Genomic DNA, 19,775 nt, shown 5'->3' with positions numbered 1-19,775 from the left:
AAGACATGGGATTTGTGCCAGTTGCCTGCAGGTAAAAAGGCTTTACAGAATAAATGGGTTTATAGGTTGAAAGAAGAGGAAGGAGGTAAGAAAAGATTTAAGGCCAGGTTATTTGTAAAAGGATTTGCACAGAAAAAGGGAATTGATTTTGATGAGATATTTTCTCCTGTTGTTAAAATGACTTCTATTCGTACTGTTTTAAGTCTTGTGGCTACTGAAGATTTGCATTTAGAGCAGATGGATGTTAAAATAGCCTTTCTTCATGGTGATTTGGATGAAGAAATATATATGGCTCAGCCACAGGGTTTTGAGGTCAAAGGTAAGGAGAACTTAGTGTGCAAGTTGAAGAAAAGTTTATATGGATTGAAGCAAGCACCTCGGCAATGGTATCTAAAATTTGACAGTTTTATGCATGAGCATGGATATAATAGGTGTCATTCAGATTACTGTGTTTATTTTAAGAGGTTGGATGATGATAGCTACATTATTTTATGTTTATATGTTGATGATATGCTTATAGCTGGGTCTAACATGGATCATATTAAGGGGCTGAAATGCCAATTAGCACATGCATTTTCTATGAAGGATTTGGGGGCAGCAAAACAAATCCTTGGTATGAATATTTGTAGAGATAGGAAGAATAGAACATTGACACTATCTCAAGCTGATTATGTTGAGAAGGTGTTGCAACGTTTCTCTATGGAGAATGCTAAAGCTGTCAGCACACCTTTACCTGGTCATTTGAAATTGACTAAGGAGATGTGTCCCAAGACACAGGAAGAGGAGGATAAGATGTCCAAGGTACCCTATGCTTTAGCTGTAGGAAGTTTGATGTATGCTATGGTATGCACTAGGCCAGATATTGCACATGCAGTGGGAGTCGTTAGCAGGTATATGAGTCATCCAGGATTTGAGCATTGGAATGCTGTCAAGTGGATTCTCAGATATTTGAGAGGAACATCCAATAAGTGTTTACACTTTGGGGACTCCACTACTGATTTATAGGGCTATGTTGACTCAGATTTGGCTGGGGATATTGATACCAGGCGGAGTACTACAGGTTATGTCTTTACTGTTGGTGGGGCAGCCGTGAGCTGGGTTTCTAGGCTACAGAAGATTAATGCTCTCTCCACTATAGAGGCAGAGTATGTTGCTGCAACAGAGGCAGCCAAAGAGATGATATGGCTTCAGTTCTTCTTGGAAGAATTAGGACATCCTCAGAAGGATAATTATTTGTTCACAAATAGTCAGAGTGCCATTCATCTTGCTAAGAATTCAGCTCTGTATTCTAAGACCAAACACATATAGTTGCGGTACCATTTCATTCGGTCAGTTTTGGAGGATGGACAATTAAAGCTGGAGAAGATACATACCAATGAAAATCCAGCAGATATGTTGACAAAGGTTGTAACAAGGGAGAAGTTGAAATCCTCTTCAGCTTCAGTTGGTCTTTTAGACTAAATGTGAATAAAAGAACAGCAGAGTCCAGGGTGGTTTGATCCAGTGGGAGCCCCATGCGGTAGTTGTATTGCTACAGGATCAGTCTCCAAGTGGGAGATTGTTGTTTAGTGTGGAGCTTGATCAGTCCCCAAGTGGGAGATTGTTAGATTGTGGTGACTGATCAAGAAAGTACTGTACATACTTCATAAATAGTGGCTGACATTGTAGCCGACATATTATGGCCGACATATGGCCGACATGTTATAACCCTAAAGCGGTTTAATACTTGTATAAAAAGGGCTTAGGGTTGGGTATTTTTCATATGTGGTGATACGAAATTGGTTCTTGCGGCAGTATTGAGCTGTAAGGGATTACGAATTGTAATCAGGTTGTAATCACTGGATTGTAATAAGATCGGACTTGCTGTTTGGTGGACATAGCCCAGGGATTGGGTGAACCACGTTAAATCTTGATGCCTTTTGTTCATTTCTGTGTGTTCTATTATTTTCTGTTATTGGTTATATTTGCATGTAGTTTTTATTTCTGTCTGTGGTTTATCCTAACAGTATCAACCATTGTTTTAGAAGGTATTGAATTGTTTTTTAATGTAGTTTTGGTTTACATAAGTAAATAATATAAACAATATGAGAAAACACCCCCCATAATGCAAAATACCAAACCTCAACTACTAGATGAAATGTATAAATGAGAGAAGAGAAAAAAATGCTTCAAATATGAATCACAAATACCTATTTTTTTGTAGGCCAAAAAATAACCAAATGTTGAAAGTACTTTGTCCACTCAATATTATTCCAAACAAATATGAGATCTGGAATGTAGATAATAAATCATGCTCTTTAAAAAAAAATAGCAACTAAATATGTGTCCATATGAGCCTAAACAAAGCCTTTGGAGTTGCAAAAATTGAGAGTTGTGATATTCAAAAAAATTCAAAAGCAAAGATCACAAACAACCTACACCAATGTGTAGATCATGAAATTCTACCCCAAACAAAAAAAATTTCTCAAAAAAAGGAGTTTGTATAAGTGAGATGTCATTGTTTGAAAATCACTTTTGTAATTAATTTTTTTTCTAAATCACTACCATTGCACCTCCAAAAATCAAAGTAAAATTCCCAAAAAATGTCAGATCTATTCTTTCAAACCCTCTTTCTCCTTTTTCTCAAAATACTAAACAAGCTACAACAGATTTAGTTCTAATACCATGAAGGATTTGAGCAATACACAAAACAAATCCATGAAGCCCTCAAATACCTATATGTAGAAAACCTATCATAGAGAAGAAAAAGACAAGAGGAGGCAAGGTTTTTCTTTGAAAAATATGCAAATGTATTCTTAGATAAATAAAAGATGCAAGATAATTACAAATGATCTATTCTTATAGTAGGAGATTGAACCTCAAAAAAGGTAATCTAAAAGGTAAAAGGGTAACCTAAAAGGTAAATGCTATTCAATAATTACTAATTAATTATTAAATGAGAATGCTTAAATGCATAAAGTGAAATATTAAGAAGGGAGAAAAGCTAATTTAATAAATAATATTAAAATTAACCTTTTGCTCTAACAGGCAACTAACACAAATAGAACTAAAACCAATACTAGCACTCAGCACATATAGGAACACTCGACACCAACAAAAACACTCAGCGCCAATAGGCTCTTTTGACATCCACTAAGAGATATAGCAACTTGGCACCCACTAAGAGCTACAGTAACTTGGCATCCACTAAGAGATATAGTAACTTGGCACCCACTAAGAGCTATAGTAACTTGGCATCCATTAAGAGCTATAGTAAAATAGCCTCCACTAAATAGCTTGACAACAATAGGAAAATTGGAAACCATTGGCAGTCGGCTCCAATATGTAGGATTGCAAGAAAGCCTGGGATGTTCCTACATCACCTTCCCACCATAATCTCCCTTGCAATAGTCTTTTTCTTTGATCACTATTTGTTGGTTAACCAACTATTGAACTGAGTCTCATGTTTGCCTTCTTGGGTTTCTTTGTCTTATGGGTTTTTTGTGCCTCTCCTCCCTCCTTAGCCACAACTACAACATAAACCTCTGGTTTGGCAATAGTGGTCAGAGTATAGTGAATAACCACTACATCATGGGGTAACCCATCTCCTTAGGGGTTGAGAGTATTAGACCTTGACATGTCTTCAACATAGAATAGGTCCTCTATAGAGTGAATGCACCAAGTTGTGTTGCCAAAAAGATGACACAACTTTTTTTTTCAAATTTGCAATAGTAGACACATGCTATGGCTTGGTCTCATCAAGCCAAGGCTTGTGGATGCCAAGACATACTGCATGCATGCTTTTTTAAATATTATCTCTATGGGCCTCAACCTGCAAACCATTTCATTTATTTACTTCATTTTCTTGGTTGGCTTCTCTACCCCCAACAACATACATGCACTTTGTAGAAATTTTTGTTTCTTCTCACTCTCCTCCTCAAAATGCCTCCTTCTCACTAGAGATCAAGATTGAGATCATCAAATATGATTTCTACTCTTATTTTTGCATTATTTTCTATGGTTTTTTAGTTTTTCTTCAAGTTTATTTATTTAAAATGCATTTGGTTTCTTATCAAGAAATGTGAATAATCAACCACCAAATCCCCAACCTAATTATAAAAATCAAAATGAAAACTCTCTACAAGATCAAAATGAAAACCCTCCATAAGATCAAAATGAAAACCCTTGTGAGGAAGAGAAAGAACTTTTGAAACCTCCACCAATCGAAATACCTCCTCCTAGCACCAAAGAGAATATAATGAATTAAATAGAAAGAGGGAAAAATGAATTAGAAGCAATCATTGGTAGGTTGAAAGCTTATGATAAAACTAATCCTATGAGAGTACAATTGGCATTCTCCCTTGAGTCTATTATGAGCCATGTAGCTTCTGTTAGTGGTCATCTAGATATTTGGTGTGTTAACAGAGAAGAACAAAGAAGATATTATGAAAATAAATTAGCCTATAAAGATGTAACAGAAAAGGACATAATGAAAGGTAACATATATGCATTATTTAAAAAGCCAAAAGAATAAGACATTGTTAAACATACAACTAAAAGTTTCCCCATCCACTAGTGCATACATGATGATATTAGAAATAACTTTTAGGATAGATGGATGATGGTCTTTGATGACCCTCCCTAAAATAATCACAAGGTTCCAATATATTTCTTAAAGAAATTATATTGTGAATTTTTCCTCAGGGAGATCTACAATTATTTTGGCATGTTAGATTATTAGGGTGGAGGTTGGGCACCTATTGTCAAGCCACAAGGTGGGTATGTCATTATTCATTTAGTTGTAAAGGAACATGTAGAGACTAGTATTCTAATGACTATCAATGTTTTGACACAAGCCCTCATTCATCATGCTAGTCCATTGGTTGAGGAGGAGTCTTCTTTGTGTCATGGTCACATGTGCATGTCATGTGGATTCTTATGCACATTTGGCAGTCATGTTGAGGACAATATGGATGATGGGCTAGTCATTGATGACTTCTTGAGTGACACATTTGACATTGACACACAAGTAAATTACAAATATAATAAACTAATTTGATCACATTTTGTATGTAGAGTGAATGACTAATTAATTAGCATGTCTTAACATTGTTCAAAATTCAGGGTAAGCATATTAATGGCCCTAGTATAGATTCCCCAACTCTATTTCACATTCTGTCAATGAGTCAATAGATATGTATCAATTTAATCATTTAAATTAATGCATATATTTATTAAGTAACTAAATGAAGGATTGACAAAAAAAAATTATCCATGTGCATTAGTTCTCTACTAGACCATCAACATTCACAAGGGACTCTAAGCCTAGGCATGATATGAGCTTCATAGAGTTACATTTGTTTCATGTTAATTTAATTAATTTTATTATATTATATTCTATAAAAAATATGTAAAATGTATTATATGATTTCCAATTTTTGACATCTAAGACTCCTCCTCACATTGCTAGTCCATCAATTGTGGAGTTATTGCAATGGTTGGTTCAAAGCCATTGATTGAGGTATGAAAGAACTTTCATAGTTTTAGTTGTTATTTATAATAGTTATCATTAAAATTTAAAATTGTATTTATAAGTATGATAGAGTGATTATATTGATTGAATTGTTGTAGGGCCTTGTTACTCCCGATCATATGTGAGCCTTTGAGGTGGATGTACAAAGTGACTATTTGATCGCTATAAGAAAATAATTAATTTTGTGTGCACATAAATTTTCTTTCAATGTATAATAATTATTTATTCATATATATTGTTTTTTTATCGGCTCCAATTAAAGAGGAGCCTAAATAAGAGGACAGGCATGCGTGTGAGAAAGACCCCATCATCCCCATCATCTCTATGTACACAATGACCAAAGACTTCTAGGGATTTGTTTCTTTCCCCTCTTAGGAAGGAGAAGATATAGGGTTGAACACATGTATAAGCATTAGTGGACATATATCTTGGATTTTATGTTAGTGGACATATTTGACATACATTAGATGTATTTATGACATTTTATATTTGATGTATGACATATATTTGATGCATGACATTATAAGGCTTACAACTTTGATGCATTGATTTTTTCATGTATGATGTTATTGGTTATCATAATATATATCTTGTTTTTCTTGTTTATGTTTTATGTGTTTCATTTTAATGTAATTTGCATTCAAAATAAGGGTAGGAATCATTATAATAAGCTTTGATAGTATCTTTTGAGATGTGAATAAGGCTATAATATTAATTTGTATTTAAATTGTACAAGTTATGAGTACTTTTGATTATGAGTAACTTATTTGGTGTTTTTGTTGGGATAATAATAGTGAAACTTAAATTCTTATTATTATTATACAATTAACATTGAAGTTTGACTCTTGAGTTGGTTGCATTATGTAAATGTCTAAGCTTGAATCTTAGTGTCATCATAAAAATTTCAAGAGTTTATAAATGTTTTATCTTCAGAAAATGAGAAGAATTGAAATAAAGTTTTTAATTTATTCATGGAATTTGATATCAATATTGCTTTCTTATCCACCTCTTCAAGAGATACATTCATGGAAACACATTATATATTCTCTTCTTATGATTCCTATAGCTATAGTTGTTGCATTTTTTCTTGGATATCTTTTTTCTATCATTACCCTAGTGTAGGGCACCTTACAACCCTTGTTTTAGCTTTGTTTGTGACTCTAGCCAAGTTAGGTTGGTGTGTTGTCGTGCTTAGATCAAGTTGGTTTGACTAAGCCTTGTTTAAGTATGTGAAAGCTAACAAACACTAGAGGGACTCTAGGTTTTCAATGTGGTTCAAAGTATATAAAAGCCACTAGTAAGTGGGATATGACCCAACTAGGTCCTAAATAGTAATTTTGCATTTTGTTCAAGTATTTGGAACTCATAAAATGTAATGTTGGTTGATTAGGATTTGAAATGTTAGAAGTTGCTAAGTTAGTCAAGAAGTTTCTCAAATAGGTCTATAGGAAAAAACTAGGGGGCACATTATGTTTAAACACTTATATTGAACCTATTTGGTGTAATTCAAAAAGGTTTCAAGGGTGTACAAGTCAAAAATGCAAAAATTGCAATGTGGTCAAGAACTTTTAAAAGTTTCTCCACAACATTTTGTACAAATTTTTAGGTATGGCATGGAAGGAAGGCAAGATGGTTGGTTTAACTAAATGCAAACCATGGGAGGTCTTATAAGACCTGGAAGAAGACAAATCTACTAGTTAGATGTTGGGAGAGTTAATTCTTGAATTTGAATACAAACATTTTGTTACATTTTCTTTAACAATTTTTGGATTTTCTAAAGAAATTTAGAGATAATCAATGGAACATTGAAGTTTTATACTAGATTAAGTTATTTCATGTTTGTATAGTACTTTTTTATCCATTAAACTTTCCTTTAAGCATTCAACTTCTTATATCTTTTTCATTCTTCCAAGTATTGAAATATAATATTTAGTGACTCTTAGGGTCAATTCCATTTGGCATGCTAGATGGGGCCACAAAATCAAAATAGAATCCAATCTCTAAAAGAGAGAGAGAGGTTATTTTAGGTGTCTAGAACACAATCTTGTAACACCCAAAATTGTATAAATACCTCGCACAAGCTTCGAGATATGCCCTATCAAAGATCATTTCCCTATGGGATTTAGTGACTCTTAGGGTCAATTATGTTTTGCATGTCCAAGAATGTTTGAGAGGCCAATGGGATGGGATGGTCTTGGGACTAGTGTTTACCAAGTTAATTGAAGCTAATAGAGTAGACAATTTGATCCCAAAACAATTGGCTAGAGAGATTCACTAGTTAGTTACTTTGTACTAACCAACACTACAAATTTTAGCATCATGTAAGATGGGGTTTTAGAATCAAAATGGAATCCAATCTCTAGAAAGAGAGATAGGTTATTGTAGGTTTCAAAAACATGATCCTGTAGCACCAAGAATTATATCTATACCTTGCACAAGCTCTGAAATATGCCTCATCAAAGATTGCTACCCTATGGGATTTAGTGACTCTCAGGGTCAATTTCATTCAACATTCTTGAGAATTTCCAAGTGGCCTAAAGGATGGGATAATCTTGGGAAAAGAGTTTACATGAATTAGATATATTAGAGTAGACAGTTGGATCCCATGACAAATAGTTAGAGAGATTCACAAGTTTGTGAGTTTATACTGGCAAACACTACAAGTTTCAGCATCACCTAAGATGGGGCCACAAAATAAAAACTAAATCCAATCTCCAAAAAGATAGAGAGGTTGTTTTAGGTGTTGAAAACATGATCTTTTAGTACTTAGAATTGCACCCATACATCACACGAGCTCCAATATATACCCTGTCAAAGATCGCTACCCTATGACATTTAGTGACTCTCAAGGTCAATTTTGTTTAGTGTGCCCAAGAACATTCAAGTGGTCAATGGGATAGGATTAGCTCAAGATTACAATTTACTTGGCCACTTAGAGATAACAAAGTAGAAAATTTGGTCCCATGATGAATGGTGAGAGAGATATGAGCAATATATGTATGTCTAGGCCACTTTGTGCAAGATATGAACAAAAGTTGCTAATTAGGCAAAATTGGGTCTTTTCAAGAATTTAGTCAAAATAGCCTACGATTAGGTGTTTTTAGTTGTTTTTGAATAATTTGGAACCTTTTTGAAGTCCTAGAAGTGAAATCTAGTCAACTTTGCAAAAGCCTTTTTGTGCAAAATTACAAAATTGAAAAGTTGTAAAAGTTGCTCAAAAATGTAACTTGGTTGGAAAGGAGTTACAACTATTCAAATAATATTTGTAACTATTGGAATAGGCCTAGGATGGATAAATACCTCATTTTTTAGGTTTGAAGGTACATATTGTATAGATTGGGAGAAATTACAATACATGATTTTGCATAGGATCGGCAAGTAGAGCATTGTACGGGTTCCATCAACAATTGTATGACTTGTTGGTGAAGAATGCAATAAAACTCTATTTTTGAACAATTTTGTTTGTATTATCTTGATTGCATTGGTTTATTAGTGTTTTAATAGTGTTTTGAATCTATTGGCATGATATCTAATCCATTTTTGGTGCATTTAAAACAAGTAGGAATCTATTTTGCCAAAAGTGTTGATTGCAATAAACTTTTCATCAATTTTTGCAAGTTTTGGGCACTTAGGGAGAAATTGCTCATTCCATGAATGTATGAATATAATTCCCATGGAATTAAACTATATTAAGATGTAAATAATCCTTCTAACAATGTTTCAATAGATTTTTCATGGTTGGAGGCCTCTAGTGGAGTTTAGGTGGATGTAGGTGCATGAAATGTATGCCTAAGGAGCAGCAGGAGGAGATCTATCCATTAGAGAGAGGTATTTCATGGTAGATTATGTATACATATGCCTTATATATGGTGAATAAACCTTCATTTGATTGAAGTTGGCTTGGGAAGTCACAAATTGAGAAAGCCCTAGGTTTGAGGGTTTTTAAGAGACCAATTTGGGGGTTTCTTACTTGCAAAGGTTGGATCATCAAATTGACCTAATATTCCTTTGATTGGGTCCATTTGAGGAGAATCTTGATAGTATATATAATTGGAATCAAGGGTAGTAGGTAGTTGCTTTGGAAAACTACCGTCTTTTATGCTTTAAAAGGGTGCCTAGTTGGAGGATATGATTGTTGGTGCAAAACAACCTATACTAAGGTTGAGGAATGTTAAAGAAGGATGAAATGGGTATCTAAAACTCTATTTTATTTGAGAATTATTTTGGAGAGTTTGGGAGAAAACTTAGCATCTTCCTCACTATAGACCTAGTTTGGGGCAATTAGACCTACTAGGCAATTTTGAGGAATGTGACTACAAGGATTGGGTTGAGGGTCTAAAACCACTTGAAATATTTTGAATCCATCTGAGATAGGTGAAATAAATCCACCATAGCCTTTGGAAGGGCATTAGAGTTGTAGATAGGGCAGTTTTTTCTTTGTGGGTTTGGGAAACATTGTCTTTCCCTTGCACAATTTTACATTGTGAACTTGGTTGTGCCCATCACACTTGTCCACTGCATCAAAAAACTCATGAGAAGGTTGGAAATTTTTTAGTTTTCTTTCTGGGTGAAAGAGTTTGAAAGTCCCTTTGAGGCTACCTAGTTGTGCACTTTGCATCACAAAAAGTGAGAGAGGTCCATGTTTTTGTAATTATATTCAATCTAATGAACTAGTTGAATATGCTCTACATTTTAATGTCTCAAGAATTTCCTAGTGGTCTAACTCATGGACCTTCCAAAGAGTCTTATTATGTGGTTTTCCACCATATTTTATCAAGTGGACATTTGATGCAATAATAAGGTTCAAAAAATCTTTGTTTGCCAATCCTTGAACAACCACAAGTTATGGTTCTTTATAGAATATTGTCTAAGCCATGTACTAGTTACAACCACAGCACCTATATGGTACTCTAAACCTTCACCATCTATAACCAAGTGATCCAAAAAAAATTATCCTAAACACAATGACACAAATAATAATCTATCCCTTCTTTATTGTCTTCAGGTGTAATAACAACAAAAGCATGGCCTGTAGTGATAAATGTACATAATGCAGTCATTAATTTAGAAAATACATAGGTAAAATTTATAAAGTTACATATTGAATTTACACACACACACACACACACACACACACACACACACATACACTACAGGTTGCACTAGATCAGACAAGTAGTCAAAGTCAATGGATAAGTCCATCTCTACCATTTCTAGTGCTTGTGGGGGATGATAGGTTTCAATTGGGTTCAAAACCCATATATGCCATTTTCCCACCCATTTAGTTGACACACACTCATCCCAATTTTTCTCTACACATGATGGACAAAAGCATGCTTTTTTTTTGTGTGTGCATACTCCATGAACCTACATTAGAGCTTCTAAAAGAGTGCAACTCACTTGATCCTATCAATGTGAAACAATCCTTATATGGTGCAATGTTAGTATTATCTATAAACTAAAAAAATTATGAACTATAGAATCACCTTACCTAGACCCATTGTAGTGTTATACCACTAGATGATGCATTTTGCATCTGTCAATGATGCTCCATCTTTGTACTTTAATTCTTCACAAGCTAAGTCTCTTTTGATGCATGCACCTACACTATCATCCTCTCCCTTTCCATGACCATCCTCTATGGAATTCCACATATATTAAATTCTAGACAACCTATGCATCCTACTCGACCTATAGAACATCTATGCATTCTTGAATTGAGATGTACAATTGTTTGACCAAATAATGTATTTGCAAAATGGCAATGCCCCTATTAGCCAAATCTCCATAAAATATTTGGAGACAACCATGTAAAAAATCTATAGAATGTGATCAGTCGTCATTGATATAAAAATGGTACTTCCTCAATATCTTCATGTCATCCTTTGTACTTATAGGTGCATGCATGAATGTTATGTGAATAAATATGGAAACCTATTGAAAAGTATAATACTTTACTTGCACCTCATTTTGTGGTTGTAGTGTGTAGTTCTCTGTGAAGTCTACAACCAAAACAATGGTATCCAATGGAAATGTATCCTTCAACAACTTGAATTTCAAATCCAATCATCGATCTCTATGTGTATGCCTTGCATACTCGTAAATAATTTTTTCACAAAAAATCTTTATGGATTCATACACTAGAATCTTTTCAATGACTAAAACTCATCTTTTACCTTGTATCCCATCATTTAGAGCTTATGTAATTGTCTTATATTTTTCATAATCTATTATTTTATTTCTAATTGCATGTGTACTATCTATATGTTCACAAGTTGATAGAAGATACAAAGAACCACAAAATAAGCATGTACCATCCAAGCACAACATCTTCTAAAATTATTGACCATCCCCTATTTCACATAAAATTTTGAATATGAATTCCCTTGAAGATCTAGGTGGCTCGTTCATGTCACAATCCTACAAAAATGTTGAATGCAAAAACACACATATATGCCTAAAAACATCAAAATGGTTAGAAAAATTAATATGTATCCTACAATAACAAGTTGTGCATGTGTGATTTATCTACAACTAAAAAGGTTTACCTATCTCAAAAAATCTTTGAATAATTTTAATTTAAGGATACATACCAATAAATTTTGCAAAAAATTGTGTCTGAGTTGAGTCCAAAAAATGTTTTGCATGTGGATTGCAATTTCTATTGGTGTAAATAATAATTATTTACACTTTAATTAAGTTTACTTATGAAAAATGCATTATTTTATTATTTATTAGGTTAGAAACCTAGGAGTTTTCATACTCATATGATTTGTCTTGTTGACAACATAGTTATTCGCACTCTCAGTTTAGCACATGGTGTCTACAACATAATTTTACATGACACACCTTTTTAGGCTTATCCTCTCATCATTACACTAACTCATGTGCTCAATGGAGGATAATCCATTCCTAGTGGACATGTGCTTAGTTGTGAGGCTTATCATATGGCTAACTCCTAGATATTCTAGATGCATCTTAGAGGCCTTTATATATAGGCACCTCTAGTCTACTATATAATCAATCACTTACAATGAATTGAATATCATATTGTTATTCTAATCATACTCTATTGGTCTATTTTGTGCTAGTTATTGTGCATCTTCATCTTGGGTGAATTTTTCCCTAAGGAAAATTCTTACATTGTATCAAATCCATAGAATCATCATTTCATAGCCATTAAAGACCATTCTTGCTTTACCTCTCTAAGGAAACCTTGACTAAGATCTAGAGTATATGTAGCTATTGAGAGCATCTAGAGCCAAAGTAGACCTCACCATTGCATTTGGAGCTTTGATTCGGTGAATTTTGACTATAAATTTTCCTATGTTGGGTAATAGTCAAAATTGAGGCAACATATTTTTGCAAACTGGCACCCAAAGGCTTCATTTGCAAAATTTGGTATGATCATTTTAGATCTCTAAATTTAATTTTTATATTTTCATATTTTATTATTTCAGTCTCTATGATTTCTTTGCATTATTTTTCAAATCTGCATATTTTGTTCAAAAAATTTTGGTCTTCAGGCAAGTAGGAGAAATTTTTTGTAGGACAAGATTGGAGCTTGTAGGTGCTAATCAGATATTGGCATCATATTAAGAAGGTCAAAAAACCTCCAAATTGACTTTTGTTTCACCAAAATCATACATCTGAGGTGAAATTTAGAGTCAATTATTTTTGGAGGCACGATGACAATGATATCTCCCTCATACAGACTCCTTTTTTCGAGCAATTTTTCTTGTTTTGGAGTAGAATTTCATGATCTTTACATTGGTGTAGGATGTTTGAGCTCTCTACTGCTAATTTTTTTTACAAATTGCAAATCCCAATTTTTACAACTTCAAATGCTTAGTACAAGCTCATTTGGACTCCAAATCAGGTTCCATTTTTTTTTTAAAGTGAATAATTTTTTTCCTACTTTCTAGTTCTGCAATTAGATTATATGCTTGTGTGGACAAAAATATCACCTTTAGATATAGGTCCTTTCTTTGCATTGTATTGTTTCAAAATTATTGTATTTCTAAGCTACATTGTAAAGTTCAAGATTTGAACTATAAAAAGACATTGTAAACAAAAAATTAGAAGTCCACTAAGGTCAAAATAAAAAAAGTAGCCCATTGTAAATGCACTACCTATAAAGTTCCAAATCATGCATTAGGGGGGTTGATTGATTATTTTTGCATTTTGGGGGGTTCAGTGATTGATCTCATGGAGTCTTGTCACATATGTTAGTCTAGGTTATGATTAAAGTTGACAATGAGGAACTATCCTAAATGGAGTGCTTTGATGCTTGATCATCTATTAGAACATCAGGAAGAGTTTCCTTATCTCTCCTTGAAGATATTACCACCTAATCCTACTTGGAGACATCTTTCTACACTTCTTCACTTTTTGTATTAGAGTATAAGTGAGGAAACTTTTTCTCCTCTTAATATGGCATGTTTTCCTCATGACATTTGGATGGCTCTTTGGGAAGCATATGGAGATCCTCAAGTCCCTCCATTTCCAAAGGAAATTCTATATTCAATCACTCCAGTTATGGTACCTCCAACTATAGATGAGATCCCACTTCTTGATGCTTCTATTGATCTAGTTCTAGCCACATATGATCCTAATTCAGTGTAGCAGGATTTACCATGTCTTCCTACTTCAACTTCATGTGATTACTTCCTTCTAGACATTGTAGGTATGTTTGTGGAGTCTCACATTGAAGACGTGGGAGACAACATCGTTGACATCAATCTTTTCTTGTTAAGGAGACTTCTTCACTCATTGTGAGGGAACACTCTGACCCTCAACCACTTGATTGTTTTGACATGATTGTGGCTTGTTTATAGTAGTTGGAGGAGGACTCCTTCACTTATGAGAAGACATATCAATCTGTGGAGATTGTATTCCAATTTCCTCAGACATCATATTTATTGAGGATTCTTCCTACCAGTTGGGGAGCATTCTCTACTACACCTATGGCACCATTTCTTCCTACAAGGAGGAAAATCATTTAGCTTTCCTAGTGTAGCTTCTTTAGTCATCGAGGAGCTTCTTTCATGAGTGTACATTCATTATTAAAGGGAGGCAACATTTATTCTCTTCCTACATTTTCCTATCACGATGCTTCATCATCTTTGGAGTTTGATTTAGCTTCATGCATAGACAAGTTCCCTTGCTTGCCACCTTATTTTGGTCATCCACTAGATTGGTTCATGACATCTTTGTTCATTTAGTACTTGTTGACATTTGAGCATAATTTAGAGGTAGCATCCACTGCATAGTACATCTAGATCCCTCTTCCATCTTCCTATTCATGGTGGGAAGCATATTTGCAACTATACTTGGTGTCTCTTCTTCCTCAAGGGAGAAATGTTGTTTTTTGGCATTGGATTTTCTTTTGTCTTCAGGCACTTATCATTATGATATCCTTCACTAAGGGGGGGATTTCATCAAGGGATTCTCTATTGTATATGCTTGATGTAAGTCATAATGGGGGGTGGGGGGGTCTTGATTACTCCATCCATTCATGCATCTCTCTTATTTGCACTCTTCTCTCTTTTTGGGGGAGGGTTTTTCCCATGCGATTTTCCCTCTTTCTTTGTTTGCAAAGACATTTCATTGTATTTTAGAATTTTATTTCAGCATTACACTTGTACTTGGGTACCTAACATGGCTTGGTATCCAAGATCCATTATGGATTTCATCATAGCTTTGGTGAGCTTAAGTGCATTTCCCTAAGTTGCACTTAAGGGGGGTGTTGGAATAAATTATTATTATTTACTCTTTACTTAAGTTTACTTAGGATAAATGCATTATTTTATTATTTTTTAGGTTAGACACCTAGGATTTTGCATACTAATATGAGTTGTCTTCTTGAAAACATAGGAGTAAGAAACTCCAATTTAGCACAAGGTGTCTACATCATTGGAGTTTGAATAATCATCTGAGTTGTCATGTTTACAACACAATTGTTCACACTCTCAATTTAGCACATGGTGTCTACAACATAATTTTATGTGACACACCTTTGTAGGTTTATCATCTCATCATTGCACTAACTCCTGTGCTTAATGGGGGATAACCCATTCCTGGTGGACATGTGCTTAGTTGTGAGGCTTATCATATGGCTAACTCCTAGATATTCTAGATGCATCTTATGTTAGATATAATTGATTAATTTTGTGTTGTCTTTGATGTTACACAAATGTCATATCAATTGATAGACAGTGTCTACTGAGCTCACTCAGGCATCAAAGGAATTGAGGTAGAAAAGGGTGTTAACCGAGCTCACTCGGTTAACAAAGGGAAAGTTGGATAGAGTTAGTATTCATCAAGTTCACTCGATTGCCAAAGGATTTATTCAAGTTTGTAGTGCTAACCAAGCCTCTATTGGTTGACATAGAGAATAGTTCCAAAGTTAGTTTCTACCAAGCAGGGTTGGCTTATGAAGGATTTTTCTTATTTTGGCATATGAATCTTAATATCTTTATGTATTGATTCTAGCTAACTATGATGTTGAATATTACTTATTGTAATTTGAATTTGGGCCGACTTGACAATCTAGAAGGTATAATTAAAAGGTCAAGTTGATATTTGTAGTGTTTGTGCAAGTGTGTTGATTGAATTGAAGAAAAGAGAGGGAGCAAACTTGAAGGATAAGTAGGTATCCTTGTGGAGCAGAAAAGTAATATTAGATTAGGAAGGATCAAGACTAAGCAAGAAAAAAGATCTAGATTCAGCAATTTAGTTGCATCACAATTAGGTCATTTCAATGTTACTCTCTAACCATTGTAGTAGTGATCTAAAATCTCTTAATAGAGTTGGTTTAATAGCTAGTTGTAAATCCTCTAACAAGGTGACAATTCCATTGAATTGTTTTAAGACCTCTTGCAAGGCCACTCCTAGCAGGGTGATTAAATCCTCTAGCAAGGTCACAACTAATAGTGTGTTTTGTAACCTTTAATAGGGTTGGCTCCTAATAGGGCTCACTATAGAAGAGTGAAAAATAGTAAGTAGTTACATTGGTGGATTATCCCAAATTGGATTTCCAAATTAAATTTTGGTGTCTCATGTGTTCATGTTATTTCTCTTATGTTTGCAAGTTAATTATTGTTAATGTTTTAAGATCTTCTAAAATTAATTCACACTCTACATTTACAAAGTGAAAGCATTTTCTGTGTGTTTACCAAGCATCTACATCAATCAATTTTTTTAGTCTAAATTTTATTGTTGACATCTAAGAGATATGGGATTTATTTTAGTGGTAATTGATTCATCCGCCCCCCCGCCCCCTACCCTCCCCTCTTAGTTACTCCTATATTTTCAATATCTTAAAGGTGTCTATATATAGGCACCTCTAGTGTACTATACAATCAATCAGTTATAATAAATTGAATATCATATTGTTATTCTAATCATAATCTGTTGGTCTATTTTGTGCTAGTTATTGTGCTTCTTAGTCTTGGGTGAATTTTTCCCTAAGGAAAATTCTTACAATTTCAGCTGCCAATCCTCCTTCCTACCACATCTCTTTGATTAGGGAAAACACTCATTTTATTTGTCCAAAAATATTCAACCAATGATTTCAAAGCTTCACTAATTTCTTTATCATTTCATGGTACTCTACTATTAAATATCCATAGGTCATTTTTTGTTGGATCTTCCACTCTCTCGCACCTTACCATGTCTCTCCTTAGAATACCTCTACCCATTTTCAATGTTTTTCTTGTCTTTCTCATGAGTCAAGCTTTCTTCATTGGGTACTTACTATTTTTTATGTAAGTATGCATCTTGTGATATTACTATCTTTGGTACATGATTCAGAACCCAATTTGTCATATGCACTCATTATATTCTTTACAATACTTTTTTTTCATTTGAATCATCCATCGTTCTTAGCCCAAGAATCTTTATGATGGGCCCAAATTTAAAATTCCTCATCATTTCAATAAATAATTGGCATTGATGTGTCAAATTTAATTCCTCAAAGAATAATCTCCACATATGATTAATTTTTCTTTGAAAAGTATGCTTGCTAATATTTTAAAGCATTGATTTCAAAATCTTTTTGATTAGATAAATAGGTTTTATAGGGACCCTAAAACCCAAGAGTTAAAATATTAACAAGGCTGATAATAAGCGTGAAAATCCTAGCCAAAAAAGTTCCAGTTCAAAGGCTGAAAATAAGCCCAAGGCCCAGCCGACAGACAAAAGCCAAAGAAAAGGCCAGGAATTGAAACAACATGAAACGAGAAAAAACCAAAAAAAGGCACAAAAATAAACAAAAGAACAGGCAACGGATTAGTCCTCATTCTTTCTCTCCAAATCTTGCAAGACCTGAGCTACCTCATAGGCCATCTTGTTCTCCTCAGCCTCTTGGTGGTGCACCCTTTGATCCTCCTGGTCCTAACCATCATTGATGTTGTCCTTTGTAGTGTCGACCCCCATCTTGGCTTCTTCCTTATCTTTGCCATCCTTATCATCCTTCATAACTCTGTCTTTGATCTAGCCTGTTAAGGATATGATGTTTCTATTAATGGAGCTAAGCATCAAAATCATCTGATTCAAGAGATTATGATTGTAGATTTTGAGGGTGTTGATCCTTCTCTCTGCCAGAATAAGCCTCTCACCATTGTCATCTCTTTTATCAGAGTTTGCTCCATCCCTGTTTTTCTCCATATGACCCACCTGCTCTTTGACCTCCTCCAGCTCATGGTAAAGCCACTTGATTCATCTAAAGTTATCAATCATGCTATTGTGAGCATTGTTCAAGAGATTTAGCCCAATTTCCCTAGCTTTGTCCAAAATAGCCACAATAGCCAGTTCAATGAGTTCTTCAAGCATCATCTCTTCTTGGTTATCCACAAGGATGTGTGAGATCATGGCCTCTCTAAAAATGCCCATTTTTGAGGTCTTTACTTTAAAGTTTTTCCAAGCTTTCCTCCTGTTATTTACCTACACCTCCCCACCCTCGATCTCAGAATCCAAATTTTGTTCCTCAGGTTGTGCATGAATATGGATAGGTGAAAGAGGTAGCGAAGACATGTCTTGTTCTTGTTGCATAATCTCTTCCTCTAGGCCCTCCCTCTTTATTTTGTTCCCTCCTTGATCCTCCTTAATTTCCTCTTGCATATCCATTTCCTCCTCTTTCATCTCCACATCCTCCTCCTCTTCACTATCATCCTTCTCATATTCCATAGGATGCTTCTACACATGATCCCTAGGACTTTTTCTGCTGGGGGTGATGGAGGAGGGCGAGTTCTTGACCAGATGGGTGGCTTTTTATCAGCGGATAAAATCACATCATCCTCAGAGCTAAAGCTCTAAATGTCATCTGAGTCTGAAGAGTAGCTAGAGCTACCAGAGGTCACATTCCTAGTCTGAGGGGGGTCCATGCAACGCAGGGTTATTAGAGGGCTTCTTTTTAAAGCTAACCACTACCTTGCTTAAAGAAGTTAACAAGTAAAAAGGAAAATAAATTTTACAACTGCGCCAAAAATGATTCAAAAGAACAAAGTGGTGGGTACGAGCCCTATCAAACCTAGGGTCCAAAGTAATATACTCTATAATAGCTCTCAAAAAATAACTCCACAGTTTCTTCATGGTATCAAGAACATAGTACGTGTCAATCTTCTTCAAAGCTTTCAGTTCTTTCTCATCCTTAACAAAATCCTACACAGCATTAGCTAAGAGCTTCTTGTCCCTGAAAAACATAAAACCCTCAATCGAGATTTTAGCAATGATTGAAATCACCTCCTCACTGATCATGAAAGAAACCCCATTCACCTTCACTCTACCATCCTTCCATGAACCAATCATACTATTGGTCACCTCCTGATCAAAGCCATGCAATTTCATTATGTATCTAGTAATCCCGCCCAGTTCCAACTGCTCCCAAACTTTATCCCTACTCTTCCATTTCTCAATTCTTCCCACTAGCTCCTTTCTACACCTTTCACCAACCATAACTGCGCTCTACATACCCTCAATTCTCATATGCACCTTGCACTACAATAGAATGGAACCTTTGTGATTAAGCAGAATGTAGAAAGAATTAACCCTTATGTTGCTCCTATTGTAAATGTAATAAACGACGCACAAAGCATGTCGACTAGTCTGTAATAAATTGCAGCAATTACAATTTCCCATGCTAACTTTTTGGGAAGTACCCTTTCCCCTTAATCCATTCATAATCATAATTGAAATTTGATCCTCTTTGTACTTCCTTGGATATTGTCTAGATCAATCAACCTTTTAACATCCACCGGCAAAG

This window comes from Cupressus sempervirens, chromosome 4 (assembly GCF_028749045.1).
Source record: "Cupressus sempervirens isolate cs-2001-9-10 chromosome 4, ASM2874904v1, whole genome shotgun sequence".
NCBI lineage: Eukaryota > Viridiplantae > Streptophyta > Pinopsida > Cupressales > Cupressaceae > Cupressus > Cupressus sempervirens.
The sequence above is the reverse complement of the archived record's forward strand: the minus strand, read 5'-3'. Positions refer to the sequence as shown.